General features: G+C 36.5%; 1 long non-coding RNA gene and 6 other non-coding genes across 7 annotated transcripts in view; 4 read left to right on the top strand and 3 right to left on the bottom strand.

Moving 5' to 3' along the window:
• The window catches only part of LOC135214993 (uncharacterized), a 266054-nt gene that overhangs the window by 166461 nt on the left and 78736 nt on the right, over window positions 1–20857 (bottom strand). The gene's annotated exons all lie outside the window — the stretch shown is intronic.
• Window positions 5022–5093, bottom strand: Trnag-ucc (transfer RNA glycine (anticodon UCC)). Its single transcript has one exon. It is a non-coding gene; the product is annotated as a tRNA-Gly (tRNA).
• On the top strand, window positions 8412–8483 carry Trnag-ucc (transfer RNA glycine (anticodon UCC)). The gene has a single exon. It is a non-coding gene; the product is annotated as a tRNA-Gly (tRNA).
• On the top strand, window positions 9126–9197 carry Trnag-ucc (transfer RNA glycine (anticodon UCC)). The gene has a single exon. It is a non-coding gene; the product is annotated as a tRNA-Gly (tRNA).
• On the bottom strand, window positions 9837–9908 carry Trnag-ucc (transfer RNA glycine (anticodon UCC)). Its single transcript has one exon. It is a non-coding gene; the product is annotated as a tRNA-Gly (tRNA).
• Window positions 15310–15381, top strand: Trnag-ucc (transfer RNA glycine (anticodon UCC)). Its single transcript has one exon. It is a non-coding gene; the product is annotated as a tRNA-Gly (tRNA).
• On the top strand, window positions 18932–19003 carry Trnag-ucc (transfer RNA glycine (anticodon UCC)). The gene has a single exon. It is a non-coding gene; the product is annotated as a tRNA-Gly (tRNA).

Genomic DNA, 20857 nt, shown 5'->3' with positions numbered 1-20857 from the left:
TTCACTCTCTCGACGTGGTTCGGAAGTCACGTCAAGCCGTTGGTCATTGTTGAATGAACCACTGGTTCCATGCAACGTAAAAATAAAAACACCATATAAAAACAAACAAACAAAACAAAACCCCAAACTCAATTATACGTGTGAAATTAACCTTTTATGTCAGAATGTTATTCGCATACCTTGATCTATATATATATATATATATATATATATATATATATATATATATATATATATATATATAGATATAGATATAGAATATATATATATATATATATATATATATATATATATATATATATCTATATATATATATATATATATATATATATATATATATATATATATATATATATCTATATCTATATCTATATATATATACTATATATATATATATATATATATATATATATATATATATATATATCTGTTTTTATGTACCTTCCCAACAAAGGGGGTCGCTCCGGGTTAACAGCAATATTTGAGAAATGGTAATAGATCATCTCGATCACTTCCTGATTTTCGAATCGGCTGTCGGTCGTTTTGTGTGTGTTCTTCTGTTTTGGAGGTGACGGTGATGTGATTTCGTTCATTGTTTTGTTGTGAGCGTTGTGGCGAAAACGGGAAAGAATGGTGAATTTTTTGTTTTATTTTCTTTAGACGTCATAAGATTAAAATAGAGGCGTGCGTCAAGTATCTTGTCGTTAAGAGTAAAAAAAAAACCCCAAAAGAAATAAAATAAAAGAATAAAAACGGAGGAAATACCTTTTTTGGAAACGAATACTAAGAGTGGCCCGCCACTAGTGAACAGAAAAAGTGATAAAATATGGACCTTAAGTAAATCTTAAAAAATGACTTCTTTATTTTTAACAGCTAGAGGTACAATTCATAAGACTCATTTCCTAAAAAGTATATTGTCCAGATCTGAGATTCAAAGGCAACGAAGATAGGAAGATAAGACTGTAAAAAATAGATTAATAATAAATAAAAGAATACCAAATAAAATCTTTAATTTAAAGGGAACGTAGATAAGTTAAGACTGTAAAGTGAATAAATAAATAAGTAAAAGAATACAGAATGAAATCTTTTAAAATAAATAAATGCATACAAAATGAAATCTTTAGTACACAACTGGATAGGACGAGTAAGAGCTTGACTGTAGTCGTCGGTGGAAGATCACAAAATATATAAGGGGATAAGAAAGAAGCCTATGGGACGCCCCTAAAAATAAAAGGGGCGGGAGGGAGGGGGGCCGCCACCAGACACAAGAGCATACCCAAAGTTGTATGCCAAACCGGAACTTTGCTCATTCCAGCAATACGGCAGATAAGCGAAGTAGAATGGTCTATCTTATGTCATTGTATTCACCAAAAATCACACGAGTCATAAAAAAGTATAGGCATGTGAACATTAAGATGTGTATGTGACAATGAACCAGTAGTCCCATACTCGTGAAAATAGTGTAGACTCCAATGAATGAAAAGACGAAAGAACTTGACGAGGTAAGAGCCGGAATAAAGAAAGTGAATTGGAAGTAAATGAAACACAAAAGAGAGTTTTCAAAGCAAGAAGGGGAATGAGAGGCAGAAGGAAAACACTGACGAACAGAATGTAACAATGAACCAGTAGTCCCATACTCGTGAAAATAGTGTAGACTCCAATGAATGAAAAGACGAAAGAATTTGACGAGGCAAGAGCCGGAATAAATAAAGTGAATTGGAAGTAAATAATATACACTACAGTCTGCTTCAAAGCAAGGTGGGGGAATTAGAGGCAGAAGGAAAACACTGACGAACAGGGAGAGAGAGAGAGAGAGAGAGAGAGAGAGAGAGAGAGAGAGAGAGAGAGAGACTGACTTGCGTGCCATAAACGCCGAACAAAAGGACCTCTGTGGCTTTTACAATCCACACAATGGGTACCCTGAGGAGTGGGCAGGACCGCCATTCCACCTGCCCCCCCATACAAGCAGATTCCCACTATTTACCCGGTGCCCTTCGATGAGAAGACCTCTTCCGAAATATTATGGTTTTGGAGGGTGAATGACTCTATAAACGAGAGTAGGGGGGTTAGGTGGGGGGGGGGGACTAGGCAGCCATAGGAGAGGAAGGGTCTCTCTCTCTCTCTCTCTCTCTCTCTCTCTCTCTCTCTCTCTCTCTCGTGAGTGAACGATAGTACTGGACAAGGATTTTACGCTTAGGGCATTAATTTTATTGCTGCCTTCAGTTTATTGTAAGCTTCTTTCCCACCCACCCCCTTTTTTTTTTTTTTTTTTTTTTTTTTTTTTTTTTTTTTTACAAGTCCGTCTTTTACGATGATGAGAACAGTTATAGCCTTTGACATGCAAGACGTTTTGTGTGGTTTTTAACTGAAGGTGAAATTCGGTTTTGACCATTTTTTATATATATTTTTTTTTTTACTGTCTGGATATTAATTTACACACACACACACACACACACACAAATATACATACATATATATATATATATATAATGTGCCAAATGTTGATTTCCCAGATCGTAATAGAATAACAAGTGTAACCTACATTTATGCGAGCAACAGAAATGATTTACATATCAAGCACGCATTAGCCCAATATTTCGCGGGTTTTGTAGGCTTTTAAGAGATTATGAATTGGATATGTTTTTGTGCACCAGCCAGGCAATATTGTTAATGGATATTTAGTTATAGATATTACCTATTATAATGGGCTTATCGTGATTGAAGCATTAGGAACTAATCTAGTCTTTATAGCTTCACAATCGTCAACATATTGGACTGAAGATAATAACATTTTAGAAACGTATATATATATATATATATATATATATATATATATATATATATATATATATAATAATAATAATATAATATATATATATTCTTACATATATTATTATTATTATTATTATTATTATTATTATTGGATTGGGCACAATTTTTTGTGTCGAAAATGATGACAATGGTTGCAGGTCCACAATAGTATCGCAAGTGCATATAAAATCTTTAAGGCGTAATAAAAGCTTTCGAACCTTGTACTAGGTTCATCTTCAGTACAAGGTTCGAAAGCTTTCATTATACATTAAAGACTTTATACGCACATGCGATATTATTGTGGACCTGCAACCATTGTTGTTATTATTATCATTATTAAGTGAAGAAATTTCTATAATACCTACCTTCACGAAACCGAGTACCTAATTTTAAGCAAAAATAACATGGTTAACTCCTTGAAAAATAAAAGAATTTAAGGTAATACCTCATTGTAAAAGGGTTTGTGCAACAGTAAGCAGTCCTAATTGCTTCAACAAGAGGGACAGATGATATAGTGGATGCGATGACGAGATGATTAGAACTCATTCTTTTGATAAGTGAAAGCGATCATTGTACTTACGGTAGCCGATCTGAAAGTGTAAGCTGCCTAATGGGCGTGGTTATTATGGGTATAATCGTTATATATAGTCGGGTGAGAGGGGAAGGGTTACAAATTATGACGCTGATAATGACTGGGTAATGAATATGATGGTGTTTACAACCAGTTACGACGCCTTCTGTCGTGGGCAGTGGGTTAGTCTTCATTAGGACGTAAATCATAGATGTAAATTTTACACGCTAAGGGGATCCGTGTGGACTGAAAAAAAGATGGCTGTTAATATTGATGTTTATTTTCGGTATTTGTAAGCTTTTAAAGTCCTTAGAAAAACTTGAATATGTTCCGTCATTTCAGGTGAGAAATGATTTCTCACGCAATTTTTAATGTTTATATGTGTCTCTCAAGTTGTTGTTTTTGATTAAGCTGGCCTTAAGCCAGCACGGGCTCTTGCTCACAGAGCAGCCCGTAGATATCTTCACGTATATTGCTAGCTATTTTTGCTTAATAGAGATTGCTAACTTCTTGCCATAATGTCACCGTCTTGTGTGCCTTGAAATTAATGTATCTCCTACGGAGAGGAGAGAGAGAGAGAGAGAGAGAGAGAGAGAGAGAGAGAGCAATCTTTTGACTAAGCCGTATGTGAAGAAATTGCTGTTTATTCTCTCGAACACACATCCAAGGCTCACACTCCACAGCGTGGAGGAATAACACCATCCACATGTCCCCCCCCCCCCCCCCTCCATCTCTCTCTCTCTCTCTCTCTCTCTCTCTCTCTCTCTCTCTCTCGACCACTTGCTCCCGTGATGATTTTCCCACTCGTGTTGTGCGAGTGTCGACTCCTTCAACTTGCCACTGAATTGCAATTTTATTTCGACATTACGTCGATTAGAATTTAATTCGTGATGCCGTCAGAATGTGTACTTCGAGTCCTTACGTACCCAAATAAATTCTCCTTCAGTTCAAAAAGAATTTCTTTGGAAAAATCCCACTCCTTTCCAGGCAGCTGGAGGAGGATTCGAACCGACAGCACACCTTTCGTGGGGGCTCTCTCTCTAGTGAAGGGAATTATCTCCCTCACTCACACTCATTCTTTCTTAACACATTCTCACCCCCCCTCCCTCCCCTCCCCCTCCCCCTCCCCCCTCCCACTTACAACACCAGCATGACTTGGGGCTTTTGGCAGCCGCCTCTTTGAACGACTCGAAATAATTTTCTCAAGCAAAGGAAAGCAAAGGCTGTTCCAACAGTTTTCTTCAGTGAGTTGGAAATATACGTCCAAAACTATGCACTCAGTATATTTTTATGCCTTGTAAATTAAGTATGTTTGTATGCCTTGTCAATGAATTAAGTATATTTTTATGCCTTGTAAATGACTTAAGTATTTTTTTATACCTTGCAAATTAATTAAGTATATCTTTATTCCTTGCAAATCAATTAAGTATATTTTTATGCCTTGCAAATGAATTACCGATTAAGATGTACTGATGTTGGGTGGGTTTTTGACAATAATATTTGTAGGCTGTACATTTTAGACTACTTTTCAAGAAGTTTTTCCGGGAGGAATTTTTAAAGTAATTTTTTTTTTAAAGGAAAAAGACGTTCCCTGAAGACCATTTTCAACTCGAGACAAATTATTTTAAAACCATGTCACTGCGTTGGCCGGGAATCGAACCCGGGTCAACTGCTTGGAAGGCAGCTATGCTAACCACTATACCACCAACGCTTGAATTTAAGTGACTGGTGTTTTATTTATAAGGAATCAAAGTGCAATTTCACTTACTGGGGGAAGTCCTTGATAGTCCACCTCATATATATCTTATGTTTCTTTAATGTAGAAGCGAACTAAGTTAGATATGCCTTTAATAATATAAAAAAAAAGAGAAAGTAAAATTATGTTGTGCATGTTGAAGGTCTTTAAAAGCGAGAGTTTAGCTTGGAAGCATTGAAATCAGGGAGGGTCACATGCACCACCTTGACAGACGCCGTTGTGTACTTGGGAGGTTTACCTGAAATCCGGTATTATACTTTTGAACCTGCACCTGGTTATTCCGGATATACTTGCACTTGTTCAATAAATGTTTGTTGCTTTCATGCTTGATATACCGTTGCAGAATAGTTTTTTTAACCATGGTATTTTGTGTAGGAACTTTGCAAGTTGTAATGGCGTTGAATTTAGCAAGTGTTTTTATAGGGACTTAGACCATGATTCCTTGTTGCTTTCTACCTTTAAAACCACAGAATAGAAATGGTAGGGGGAATAACATGACGAACGTAATACCAAAATTTTCACAACAGGATCAAAAGCAGTATTACAAACCCATCTGGGCAGGTAGTCTTGACTCCCCCGGCGAGAGCTAACGGCTACCCTTCCCCCATCGGGGCAGGTAGACTGACTTCCCAACTGGAGCCAGTGGTCACCTACTCCATCTGAACAGGTAGACTGACCCCTCGTCAGGAGCCAATGGTTACCCTTCCCCGTCTGGGCATGTAGACTGACTCCCTCGCCAGGGGTAACCTTTCACATCGGGGCAGGTAGACTGACTCCCTCGTTAGGGGTAACCTTTCACATCTGAGCAGGTAGACTGACCCCTTGGCAGGAGCCAGTGGTTACCCTTCCCCATGTGGGCAGGTAGACTGACTCCCCAGCAGGAGCCAATGGTTACCTTCCACATCAGGAGCCAGTAGTAACCTTCCCCATCTAGGCGAGTAGACTTACTCCCCTGGCAGGAGCCAACGGCACCCTTTCCTCCTCTAGGCAGGTAGACTGACTCCCTCAGCAGGAGCCAACGGCTGCCCTTAACTTCTTTATCGTCTGATTCCTGAAAAGTGGGCCTGCTATAGCTTGTAAGGAGGTAGATTCTGGACCAATGTGTCCAAATCTGTGCCTTTCCATTGAAAGCTTTGGATTAAAGCAGTTTTTTCGGAGGCAGTTGATCTGCACGTAGCAGGGGAAGCTTATTAGCTGTAGTATACCTTGCCCAAGGGGATTGAAATAGCTGCAGTACAATAAAATCCAACCACAGGTTAAAGTTCGAGTGTAGTAAGAAACAGTATTACATTCTGGCAGTTTTACTTGATTTAAGAACACGAAGGATTTAGCGGTCGTTTCTTGCCTTACCTTCGGGTCTTATTTCTTATATATTTCTTGTAATTTGTTAGTGGCATTTAGTGTTATCTATCACTAGAAGAAGTGTTGTCATGAAAATAAGAATTTTTTTTTTTTTTTTTTTTTTTTTTTTATTTTTTTTTTTTTTTTTTTTTTTTTTTTTTTTTTTTGACATACTGCGTCTTATCTAAATAAAATATATTGCGATGGCCGGGAATCGAACCGGGTCAACTGCTTGGAAGGCAGCTATGCTAACCACTATACCACCATCGCTTGATTGTTAAGGACTGCCTTTTCCATTTTAAGATTCAAAAGTAGTTTCACTTGGTTGGGAAGTTCTTGAGAGAAAATCCCGAGAATAAACCAGATTTTCTGTTGGGTAAAATCCGCGATTTTGAAATTTGTTCATAATTGTATAGAATAAAGTAAAATTATAATATCCAATTTAATGGTTTTATGGCTCGAATAGAGTTTAACATAGATGAGCTCTTTGGAGGCTGGTTGGGTTACGATTCAGCTGGCTTTTTTCCAGCACGGGCTCTTGCCCCTAGAGCTGGCCGTAGTGAAGGAGGTGGCTGCTGTGAATTAGGTAGTACTGTTGAGACCTGAATGTTTTTCAAACTTGGACCTAGTTTTCCAGATATATATAAACCTGCAAGTTTGAATAAATTTTTGGATGTTGTCACGCTTGTTTGATCTGAGTGGAACTTTTGCTGTTTTGAACCACGATTCTTTTGGGGAAAATACCAACAAATTTCATACGAAATTTAAGATTGTAGTTTATGGTGGGAGACAAAAAAAAAAAAATAGTATATACTTGGAGGTGGAGAAAATAAAAATAGTATATACTTGGAGGTGGAGACAAAAAAGAACAATAATGTTCATTTTATTACAAAGACGATTTGTATAGCAATTTGCGAACACTTAGATTCCAAAAATGCCAACATTTTGGCCATGCTGTAGTTGAATGTCAGCTAGAAATCAAAGTTGAAGGAATTGTGAAGCGTATGAATGTGACGAAGTTATCCAGCTTAGCAGCTAGTTTTTCCTTCACTCCTTTGATGAAAACTACAGTTTTATTGCCCACTCTTTCTCTCTTCATCAGTGACCTAGAATTATAAGTAATTATCTTCACGGCCATCCACAAAAAAAAAAAAAATGCCTTTCGCTTTGTGGTGATTATATTATTTTGAGATGTTTTAATTAAAACATGCATAAATATTCTTCATTTGCGATTTTTTCTTAATAAAATATGCAGAAAAACTTCATTTGAGATGTTTTTATTTATATATGCAGAAATATTCTTCATTTATTTATTTATAAATAAAAAAAATCCTTGTTCCTCAGTCAGGAGAGAGAGAGAGAGAGAGAGAGAGAGAGAGAGAGAGAGAGAGAGAGAGAGAGAGACTTTGTGCTGGAAATCCAGTGAACGTTTCCAGACCCGTGATCCGTGACGATCACGCATGGAGCCCTTCCATATAATTAACGGTAATAAGTGAGGTACTAACCACCAAAATCTATTAAATCAAACTTTCTCTTCTCTCATTTTCCAACCACGTTTAGGACAGCTCTGCGAGGAATCCTAACAGGTCCTCTCACAATTGCAAACAAGTGTGCTACTTCTGACACAACGACGAGAGAGAGGAGAGAGAGAGAGGAGAGGGGACGAGAGAGAGCGGGAGAGAGAGAGAGAGAGAGAGAGAGAGATTGATTCAATGCCACGTAAACCACCTATCCATGCCAACATCTACCACACTTGTTATTTATAACTGTTTTTCCAAAAACATATGGTCACATTCAGAGAGGGTTTTAATTTGGCTTAAGTAGTATTGCGTTCCACAATTCTATTGAAATTGCATACTTGCAGTCTTCCACGTCACTTGAGCTTCAAGCTTGAAAGATTTGAAATAGATATCTCAGAGAGAAGAGATGTAAGCGATGGTGGTATAGTGGTTAGCATAGCTGCCTTCCAAGCAGTTGACCCGGGTTCGATTCCCGGCCATCGCAGGTACATATGGTATCGTTTTATTTAGATTAAATTGTAAATGATGTACAAAATATCGTGTAAATGAAATGCATGTTCCTAATTAACTGATTGTAAAGCTTAAAAAGACAAGTGTGGGTGTTTTGGAAAAGGTGATAATGCATTTGTAGTCCTCGATCCGTTAGGCAGATCTAATTTGTTCTCATTTCACCCTGTCTACTATGTTCTCATTTCACCTTGTGTTGCTTGCCCCGCCCCTTCTCACTCTCTCTCTCTCTCTCTCTCTCTCTCTCTCTTTCACTCTGCATTGCGCTAAAATTAAATGGAATTTTCATAATTAATTGGAGGGTAGTGGCATCAGTGCACCTCATGCGGCACATGACGATTAACTTTTTCCTCTTAAAAAGTTTTTCAAAATGTTGTTAGTTTTTTGGCTTAGCTGTTATTTTAAGACCACATGGTGAAATCAGACTTATTTGTAATATTCTCACGATACTGTTGTCTCTATTAACATATTTTCTGTGTGATAACATTGACTTTCAATTTTCATTGATTTCATTGCTTCCTTCCATCTCTCAGACTTGCAACCTGGAATGCCTGGAATGTCTTACAATCTTTCCTCACACTTGAATGTCTTAAAAGGTTTGTTGACCTCAAGAAATCAAGCGATGGTGGTATAGTGGTTAGCATAGCTGCCTTCCAAGCAGTTGACCCGGGTTCGATTCCCGGCCATCGCAAAACTTCCCTTTAAATACTGGATGCAAACATAAAGGGCTTTTGTTAAACAGGGATGATAGTCAAAAGTTACTATCTACCATACCACGAAAGGGGACATTCCCTCTGTTGAGTATCATTGTCAGGTAATATTATTAACATTAACTTGTAAAGAGTATTTTCTTTCTTTTCATATCTATTTTGGTTTCATTCCACATCATGTTGCTCCCCAACACCTCCCCGCATCCCCCCCACTTCCTACAACACACACATACACACATACACTCTCTCTCTCTCTCTCTTTCTTAGACACGGATGTCAAAAGGGATAGGTGAGTTGAATGACTCATGAATTGTCTGAAATATTACCTGTAATTATGGACCATTTTTTAAAATTCCCTAACCTGGTGTTTTTATCCGGACCGTACTAAAGCTATTGGGAGTTTACATCACCTCGTAGGTATCTTTTTATCTTCCTGCAGGATATAAACATAAGCGAGTAATGCAAAGATACCTGGTCAAGGGAATATGCTCCACCATATTTGGTCTTCTTGATCAAATTTGGTGAATGTAGAGAGCTTAGTATTGGATTAAGAGTTTTGATTGTCATACCTGTTTAACAAAACCCCATTCTGTTTCCACCTGGTATTTTAATGAAAGTGTTGCGATGGCCGGGAATCGAACCCGGGTCAACTGCTTGGAAGGCAGCTATGCTAACCACTATACCACCATCGCTTGATCATAGAAAGTTAACAAACCTTTTAAGACATTCAAGAGTGAAGAAAGATTTTTTTACGACAATTACTGATACGACTTTGGGAGATGTAGGTAACAGGGAAAACAGGGCGTCAAACTTAAGTGAAAATGTTATCACATAAACAATATAATACTCAAAGACAATAATACCAAGAGATATATTCAAAGATAGTGTTATCTCACCATAAGGTCTTCAGATAACAGCAAAGCCAAGAAAATATCAACATTTTGAATTTGTAACTGGTCAGGTTTCATTCAGTTTAATGCTTATTTATTATATTTTTCTCATGATTATATTTCACTGATAATTCATGATGAAGAACTTCATTTTCCGCGCTAATAAGGATCTTTAACATAATTTTTGAAACATTTAAAAAATAATATACATAAAACAAAAATCATAATCATTTTACATAAACATTTTTTTGCGGTTGAAATCATTAAATTTTCCTAAGTCACAACCTTAAATGTCTTAAAATCGTTTTTCACACTCGCATGTCATAAAAGGTTTGTCAACATAGCTAAACTAAGCGATGGTGGTATAGTGGTTAGCATAGCTGCCTTCCAAGCAGTTGACCTGGGTTCGATTTCCGGCCATCGCAAACTTTCAGTTTAAATATCCCTCATGCAAATCATGAGGGGTTATTTAAACAAAACCATCATCATGAAAACGTAATTACTAATGTTGTAACTGGAATGTCAGAAAGTCATCCATCAACAAAAAATCTATACTGTAAAAGAAAGGAAGGTTGTTTTCCTCAGTATCTAGAAATCTAAAAATAAACGACTGACATTGTCAACTGCTGTTTATTCCCACAATATTTTCCGTCGAGGGCTGATATGACAAGACCTATTTTGCGTCATTTTACGATGACATATTCATTCTCTCTCTCTCTCTCTCTCACCACATATTGAACTTCAGAAGTTTTTAATTAAATAATAATTGCTGAAGGATTTTCACTAGACAAGATATCTTTGCATTCCTTTTGCTTATGTTATATCCTGTGAGATGATAAAAAATATATCTACGAAGTGATGGAACTCCCATGCCTTAGCACAGTCCAGATAAAAAACACCAGGCTAGGAAATAAAAAAAAAATGGTCCATAATCACAGGTGACTTCACAAACAATTCTGGAGTCATTCAATTCGCCTATCCCTTTTGACATGCGTGTCTATAAAGGTGTGTGTGTGTGTGTGTGTGTGTGTTTTGGGGTTAGTAAAGAGCAACACAGTGCGGATTGCAACCAGAATAGATTTTGCCAAAGAAAATACTTTTTACAAGAAATAATGATAATAATAATTACTGACAAACGACTTTGAAAAGCTCAGTTATCGTGTGACCTGTACAATACACAGTGAATGGAATGTCCCATCAAATCTTGTTTGTGGTTAGGCATAACACTCACTGGATGAAACATGCTCCACCATATTTGGTCTTCTTGGTCAAATTTGGTGAATGTAGAGAGCTTAGTGTTGCATGTGTAGTGGATAGTGAGTTTTGATTGTCTTCCCTATTTAACAAAACCCCTTTCTGTTTCCACCTGGTATTTAAATGGTAGTTTTGCGATGGCCGGGAATCGAACCCGGGTCAACTGCTTGGAAGGCAGCTATGCTAACACTATAACCACCATCGCTTGGTCATTTCAAGTTAACAAACCTTTTAAGACATTCAAGAGTGAAGGAAGATTTTTAAGACATTTACTGTTGCAACTTTGGGGGTGGGAATATCAAGGAAAACTTAGTCATCAAACTTAAATGAAAATGTTATCACACAGAAAATATATTGTTCAAAGAAAATAGCACCAAGAGACATAGAAAGATAGTCTTATTTCACCATAAGGTCTTAAGATGACACCAAAGCAAAGAAAATATCAACATTTTGAATTTGTAACTGGTCAGGTTTCATTCAGTTTAACACTTATTTATTATATTTTTCTCATGATTATATTTCACTGATAATTTATGATGAAAAACTTCATTTTCCGCGCTAATAAGGATCTTTAACATAATTTTTCAAACATTTGAAAAATAATATACATAAAACAAAAATCATAATAATTTTACATAAACTTTTTTTTTGCAGTTGAAATCATTAAATTTTCCTTTGTCACAACCTTAACTGTCTTAAAATCGTTCTTCACACTCGCATGTCATAAAAGGTTTGTCGACATTGTTAAACTAAGCGATGGTGGTATAGTGGTTAGCATAGCTGCCTTCCAAGCAGTTGACCCGGGTTCAATTCCCGGCCATCGCAAACTTTCAGTTTAATTATCCCTCAAGCAAATTATGAGGGCTTATTTAAACAAACCATCATCATGATAACATAATTACTAATATTGCAACTGGAATGTTACAAGTCGTCCATCAACAAAAAAATCCATACTGTAAAAGACAGATTGCTTTCAGCAATATCTAGAAACCTAAAAATTAACGACTGAGCTTTATCATTCCCACGTTATTTTCCGTCGAGGGCTGATATTACACAAAACCTAATTAAGTCATTCCTTGACATATTCCCCCCCCCCCCCCCCCCAACCCCCACCCCCCCCCCCCCCCCCCCCCCCCCCCCCCCCCCCCCCCCCCCCCCCCCACTCTCTCTCTCTCTCTCTCTCTCTGGGTCATAATCACAGGTAACTTTTCAGACAATTCATGAGTCATTCAACTCACCTATTCCTTTTGACATGCGTGCCTATAGAAGTGTTTGTGTGGGGGGGATAGGGGAGGCTGGGGAGGGGGGTATCAGATGTGGAATGAAAACAAAATAGATAATGCAAAAGAAAATACTTTTTACAAGAAATAATGATAATAATAATTACTGACAAACGACTTCTCAAAAGTTCAGTTATTAGGTGACCTGAACAATACTTAGTAGGAGAAATGTCCCTTTGAATGGTATGGTTCATCACGTCTGATAACAATGGTTAAGCATAATGCTCAGAGGATGAAACATGCTCCACCATATTTGGTCTTCTTGGTCAAATTTGGTGAATGTAGAGGTAGAGAGCTTAGTGTTGCATTTGTAGTGGATAATGAGTTTTGATTGTCATCCCTGTCTATAAATCCCTTCCTGTTTCCACCTGGTATTTAAATGGTAGTGTTGCGATGGCCGGGAATCGAACCCGGGTCAACTGCTTGGAAGGCAGCTATGCTAACCACTATACCACCATCGCTTGATATTTTAAAGCTAACAAACCTTTTAAGACATTCAAGAGTGAAGAAAAGATTTTAAGATATTCACTGTTATGACTTTGGGAGGTGGGAGTAACAGGGAAAACAGGGGATCAGACTTGAATGAAAATGTTATCACAAAAACAATATATTATTCAACCACAACAGCACCAAGCGACATATTCAAAGATTGTCTTATCTCACCATAAGGTCTTCAGATAACACCAAAGCAAAGAAAAGATATCAACATTTTGAATTTGTAACTGGTTAGGTTTCATTCAGTTTAACACTTATCCTATTTTTCTCATGATTATATTTCACTGATAATTTATGATGAAGAACTTAATATTCCGCGCTAATAAGGCTCTTTAACATAATTTTTTAATTATATAAAAAATAATATACGATACATAAAGGTAAAGTAATGAACATTTTATACAAACATTTTTTTTTCGCAGCTGAAATAATTAAATTTTCCTTAGTCACAACCTTAAATGTCTTAAAATCGTTCTTCACACTCGCATGTCATAAAAGTTTGTCAAGATAGTTAAACTAAGCGATGGTGGTATAGTGGTTAGCATAGCTGCCTTCCAAGCAGTTGACCTGGGTTCGATTCCCGGCCATCGCAAACTTTCAGTTTAAATATCCCTCATGCAAATCATGAGGGGTTATTTAAACAAACCATCATCATGAAAACATAATTACTAATGTTGTAACTGGAATGTCAGAAGTCATCCATCAACAAAAAATCTATACTGTAAAAGAAAGGAAGGTTGTTTTCCTCAGTATCTAGAAATCTAAAAATAAACGACTGACATTGTCAACTGCTGTTTATTCCCACAATATTTTCCGTCGAGGGCTGATATGACAAGACCTATTTTGCGTTATTTTACGATGACATATTCATTCTCTCTCTCTCTCTCACCACATATTGAACTTCAGAAGTTTTTAATTAAATAATAATTGCTGAAGGATTTTCACTAGACAAGATATCTTTGCATTCCTTTTGCTTACGTTATATCCTGTGAGATGATAAAAAATATATCTACGAAGTGATGGAAACTCCCAATAGCCTTAGCACAGTCCAGATAAAAACACCAGGCTAGGAAATAAAAAAAAAATGGTCCATAATCACAGGTAACTTCACAAACAATTCTGGAGTCATTCAACTCGCCTATCCCTTTTGACATGCGTGTCTATGAAGGTTTGTGCGTGTGTGTGTGTGTGTGTGTTTTGGGGTTAGTAAAGAGCAACACAGTGTGGATTGCAACCAGAATAGATTTTGCCAAAGAAAATACTTTTTACAAGAAATAATGATAATAATAATTACTGACAAACGAATTTGAAAAGCTCAGTTATCGTGTGACCTGTACAATACACAGTGATTGGAATGTCCCATCAAATCTTATGTTTGTGGTTAGGCATAACACTCCCTGGATGAAACATGCTCCACCATATTTGGTCTTCTTCGTCAAATTTGGTGAATGTAGAGAGCTTAGTGTTGCATGTGTAGTGGATAGTGAGTTTTGATTGTCTTCCCTATTTATCAAAACCCCTTTCTGTTTCCACCTGGTATTTAAATGGTAGTTTTGCGATGGCCGGGAATTGAACCCGGGTCAACTGCTTGGAAGGCAGCTATGCTAACCACTATACCACCATCGCTTGATCATTTAAAGTTAACAAACCTTTTAAGACATTCAAGAGTGAAGGAAGATTTTTAAGACATTTACTGTTGCAACTTTGGGAGGTGGGAATATCAAGGAAAACTTAGTCATCAAACTTAAATGAAAATGTTATCACACAGAAAATATATTGTTCAAAGAAAATAGCACCAAGAGACATAGAAAGATAGTCTTATTTCACCATAAGGTCTTAAGATGACACCAAAGCAAAGAAAATATCAACATTTTGAATTTGTAACTGGTCAGGTTTCATTCAGTTTAACACTTATTTATTATATTTTTCTCATGATTATATTTCACTGATAATTTATGATGAAAAACTTCATTTTCCGCGCTAATAAGGATCTTTAACATAATTTTTGAAACATTTGAAAAATAATATACATAAAACAAAAATCATAATAATTTTACATAAACTTTTTTTTGCGGTTGAAATCATTAAATTTTCCTTAGTCACAACCTTAAGTGTCTTAAAATCCTTCTTCACACTCGCATGTCATAAAAGGTTTGTCAACATAGCTAAACTAAGCGATGGTGGTATAGTGGTTAGCATAGCTGCCTTCCAAGCAGTTGACCCGGGTTCGATTCCCGGCCATCGCAAACTTTCAGTTTAATGACCCTTCATGCAAATTATGAGGGGTTATTTAAACAAACCATCATCATGATAACATAATCACTAATGTTGCAACTGGAATGTTACAAGTCATCCATCAACAAAAAAATCTGTACTGTAAAAGACAGATTGCTTTCAGCAGTATCTAGAAAACTAAAAATGAACGAATGAACTTCATCATTCCCACGTTATATTCCGTCGAGGGCTGATATTACACAAAACCTAATTTAAGTCATTCCTTGACATATTCCCCCCCCCCTCCCCCCCCTCTCTCTCTCTCTCTCTCTCTCTCTCTGGGTCATAATCACAGGTAACTTTTCAGACAATTCATGAGTCATTCAACTCACCTATTCCTTTTGACATGCGTGCCTATAGAAGTGTTTGTGTGAGGGGGATAGGGGAGGCTGGGGAGGGGGTTATCAGATGTGGAATGAAAACAAAATAGATAATGCAAAAGAAAATACTTTTTACAAGAAATAATGATAATAATAATTACTGACAAACGACTTCTCAAAAGTTCAGTTATTAGGTGACCTGAACAATACTCATTAGAAGAAATGTCCCTTTGAATGGTATGGTTCATCACGTCTGATAATAATGGTTAAGCATAATGCTCAGAGGATGAAACATGCCCCACCATATTTGGTTTTCTTGGTCAAATTTGGTGAATGTAGAGGTAGAGAGCTTAGTGTTGCATTTGTAGTGATAATGAGTTTGATTGTCACTCTGTTTAACAAAATCCCTTCCTGTTTCCACCTGGTATTTAAATGGTAGTGTAACAGGGAAAACAGGGGATCAGACTTGAATGAAAATGTTATCACATAAACAATATATTATTCTGCTACAACAGAACCAAGAGACTTATTCAAAGATAGTCTTATCACACCATAAGGTCTTCAGATAACACCAAAACAAAGAAAATATCAACATTTTGAATTTGTAACTGGTCAGGTTTCATTCAGTTTAGCACTTATCCTATTTTTCTCATGATTATATTTCACTGATAATTTATGATGAATATTTTCCGCGCTAATAAGGATCTTTAACATAATTTTTGAATTATATAAAAACAATATACAATACATAAATGTAAAATAATGAACATTTTATATGAACACTTTTTTGCAGTTGAAATCATTAAATTTTCCTTAGTCACAACCTTAAGTGTCTTAAAACCCTTCTTCACACTTACATGTCATAAAAAGGTTTGACAACATGGCCTGAGTAAGCGATGGTGGTATAGTGGTTAGCATAGCTGCCTTCCAAGCAATTGACCCGGGTTCGATTCCCGGCCATCGCAAATCTTCTGTTTAAATACCACATATACACACTGTTTAATACTAATCAATGTTCGCCTGGAACTTCAATATTCCCACGATAATTGGAATACTGAAGTAGCAACTGAAAAGTTAGTCACATAATATCGAAAGGAAATCAAACAGATTGGTTTCTCTGTGTATCCAGAATTCTAATGACCTACTACATCCTTGCCACATTATTTTCTGTAGGTCTAATAACAGCATCATATTGTATTTTGACTCATTTCCAGTCAAACACACCCACCCCCTTTTCTAACTCTCTCTCTCTCTCTCTCTCTCTCTCTCTCTCTCTGGTAAAACCCTTCAATTGCAGCTGTCACTCATAATTTTGAAAACCTACCCCTTTCACTTCTCACTAACTCCTAACTTTTTCATTAGCAAGGGAAGGCATAAAACACCTATAAGGATGAAACACACTTCAAAGTAACTTGTTTTCATTGATCAAACTTGGTGGCTTTGGATAAATCACTGCTGACCTTGTTGAGGAAGCCATAGAGAGTGCCATTCTGTTGTAAACTATTTAACATGGACAGACTTTGACTAACACACCTGTTGAACAAAACCTCCTCCTGTTTGGACCTGTTATTTAAACAGAAAGTTTGCGATGGCCGGGAATCGAACCCGGGTCAACTGCTTGGAAGGCAGCTATGCTAACCACTATACCACCATCGCTTGATAAAGTGGCATTAAAAAACCTTTTAAGACATTCTAGAGTGAAGAAAATTTTTTAAAGATTCTTCTAAGGTGTAATTTGTGGAGATTTCAATAGCAAAAAAGGTAGGTTTATGTAGAATGTAAATTATTTTCCCTCTTTGTTCCTAGCATAATCTTTTGGGATATATCTCAAGAATTAAGTCTAAACTACTTTTTATCAAGGATTGTGTTGATCACCATCATATTTTATCAATTAAAAATATTCATAAACAATACAAGAAAGTGAGATTGTTCCCCTAAATGACACAAACAATTCCTGTCTTCCTGCTATCTCACAACCGTAAAATGTAATAGGACTGTGAATATTTATCTCGATGCTGTAGTCTCTGATAAAACATTTTTTAAAGCATTAACATTTACTTTTTGTTCTGATACCCTCGCTCTTCCGAGTTGCAAAATTCGTCATACAATCTTCATTAACACTTCAATATTTTAAAAGGTTTCTTAATAGTTGCATATAATCAAGCGATGGTGGTATAGTGGTTAGCATAGTTGCCTTCCAAGCAGTTGACCTGGGTTTGATTCCTGGCCATTGCAAACTCTCAGTTTAAATACCCCATGAGGGGTTACTTAAATACACCATAATTATGAAAACATAATTACTAACGTTGCAACTGGAATGTTAAAAGTTAGCCATCCTCATAAACTGTATACTGCAAAAGAAAGTTTGTTCTCCCCTGTATCTAGAAACCAAAAGATAAACAGCTGAGCTTATCAACTGCTATATATTCCCACAATTTTCCGTCAAAGACTAATATGACAGAAAACCTATTTTGAGACATTTCATGACATATTCGTTGTCTACCTCTGCCTCTCTCTCTTAACATTCATAACTTCAGATGTTTTTAATTTGCTTTTGTTGATCAAATTTCGTGAATTTAGAGAATTTAGTGTTTTATGTGTAGTGGATAGTGAGTATTGATTGTCTTACATGTTAAACAAAACCCCCTTCTGTTTCCACCTGATATTTAAATGGTAGTGTTGCAATGGCCGGGAATTAAACCCGGGTCAACTGCTTGGAAGGCAGCTATGCTAACCACTATACCACCATCGCTTAATCTTATTACGCTAACAAACCTTTTAAGACATTCAAGAGTGAAGAAAGATTTTTTAAAGATATTCACTGTTGTGACTTTGGGAGATGGGAGTAACAAGGAGAACTAGTCATCAAACTCAAATGAAAATGCTATCACAAAGAAAATATATTATTCAAAGAGCATCATCAATAACAGACACATTCAAAGTGGCTTATCTCTCCATAAGGTCTCCAGATAACAGCATTGCCATGAAAATATCAACATTTTGAATTTGTAACTGTTTAGGTTTCATTCAGTTTAACAACTATTCTATTTTTCTCATGATTTTATTCAACTGATAATATATGATGAAGAACTTTATGTTCTGTGTCAAATCATTAAATTTTCCCAAGTCACAACCTTAAATGTCTTAAAATGCTTATTCACACTTGCATGTCATAAAAGGTTTGTCAACATAGCCTAAGTAAGCGATGGTGGTATAGTGGTTAGCATAGCTGCCTTCCAAGCAGTTGACCCGGGTTCGATTCCCGGCCATCGCAAACTTTCAGTTTAAATAACCCATGCAAATTATAAGGGGTCATTTAAACATATCATATATATGAAAACCTAACTACCAATATTGCAACTGGAATGTTGAAAGTCATCCATCAGCAAAAAATCTAAACTGTAAAAGAAGGGAAGGTTGTTCTCTCCAGTATCTAGAAACCTAAAAACTAAACGCTGAGACTTTTTCAACTGATTATTATTCCCACATTATTTTCCGTCAAGGGCTGACATGACACAAGACCTGTTTTGAGTCATTTCACGGTATTCTCTCTCTCTCTCTCCACATAGTCCATAAATTCGGGAGATTTTCATTAAATAATAAATGCTGAAAGATTTTCACTAAGACAAGATATCTTTGCGTTACTTGCTTACTTTATATATTGTGGGAAGATAAAAAGATACCTACGAAGTGATGGAAACTCCCAATAGCTTTAGCACAGTCCACATAAAAACACGAGGTTAGGAAATAAAAAAAAAGGTCCATAATCACAGGGAACTCTACAGACAATTCATTCAACTCCCCTATCCCTTTTGACATGTGTGTCTATGGAAATGAAGAGAGAGAGAGAGAGAAAGAGAGAGAGAGAGAGAGAGAGAGAGAGGAGGGGCGGGGGAGGGAGGGGACGTGGAGTAACACTGTGAGGAATGAAACCAGAATAGATATCATTGCAAAAGAAAATACTCTTTGCAATAAATGATTAATAATAATTACTGACAAATGACTCCTGAAAAGTTCAATGATCAAGGGACCTGCCACAATACTCAATGGATGGTATGGCCCATCAAATCTAATGATAGTGGTTAGGCATAACACTCATTGGATGAAACATGCTCCACCATATTTGGTCTTTTGGTCAAATTTGGTGAATGTAGAGGTAGAGAGCTTAGTGTTGCATGTGTAGTGGATAGCGAGCTTTGATTGTCATGTCTGTTTAACAAAACCCCTTTCTGTTTCCACCTTGGTATTTAAATGGTAGTTTTGCGATGGCCGGGAATCGAACCCGGGTCAACTGCTTGGAAGGCAGCTATGCTAACCACTATACCACCATCGCTTGATCTTATTACGCTAACAAACCTTTTAAGACATTCAAGAGTGAAGAAAGATTTTTTAAAGATATTCACTGTTGTGACTTTGGGAGATGGGAGTAACAAGGAGAACTAGTCATCAAACTCAAATGAAAATGCTATCACACAGAAAATATATTATTCAAAGACATCATCACTAACAGACACATTCAAAGTGGCTTATCTCACCATAAGGTCTCCAGATAACAGCATTGCCATGAAAATATCATCATTTTGAATTTATAATTGTTTAGGTTTCATTCAGTTTAACAGCTATTCTATTTTTCTCATGATTCTATTCAACTGATAATATATGATGAAGAACTTTATGTTCTGTGTCAATAAGCTTCCTTAACATAATTTGTGAAATATATCAAAATAATATACAAAAAACAAAAATCACAAACATTTTATGTAGACGTTATTTTTTTTTTATAGTTGAAATCATTAAATTTTCCTAAGTCACAACCTTAAATGTCTTAAAATGCTTATTCACACTTGCATGTCATAAAAGGTTTGTCAACATAGCCTAAGTAAGCGATGGTGGTATAGTGGTTAGCATAGCTGCCTTCCAAGCAGTTGACCCGGGTTCGATTCCCGGCTATCGCAAACTTTCAGTTTAAATAACCCATGCAAATTATAAGGGGTCATTTAAACATATCATATATATGAAAACCTAACTACCAATATTGCAACTGGAATGTTGAAAGTCATCCATCAGCAAAAAAATCTAAACTGTAAGGGAAGGGAAGGTTGTTCTCCCCAGTATCTAGAAACCTAAA

This window comes from Macrobrachium nipponense, chromosome 46, assembly GCF_015104395.2.
Source record: "Macrobrachium nipponense isolate FS-2020 chromosome 46, ASM1510439v2, whole genome shotgun sequence".
Lineage (NCBI taxonomy): Eukaryota > Metazoa > Arthropoda > Malacostraca > Decapoda > Palaemonidae > Macrobrachium > Macrobrachium nipponense.
Note: the sequence above shows the minus strand (reverse complement) of the source record. Positions and strands in the feature narration are given on the sequence as shown.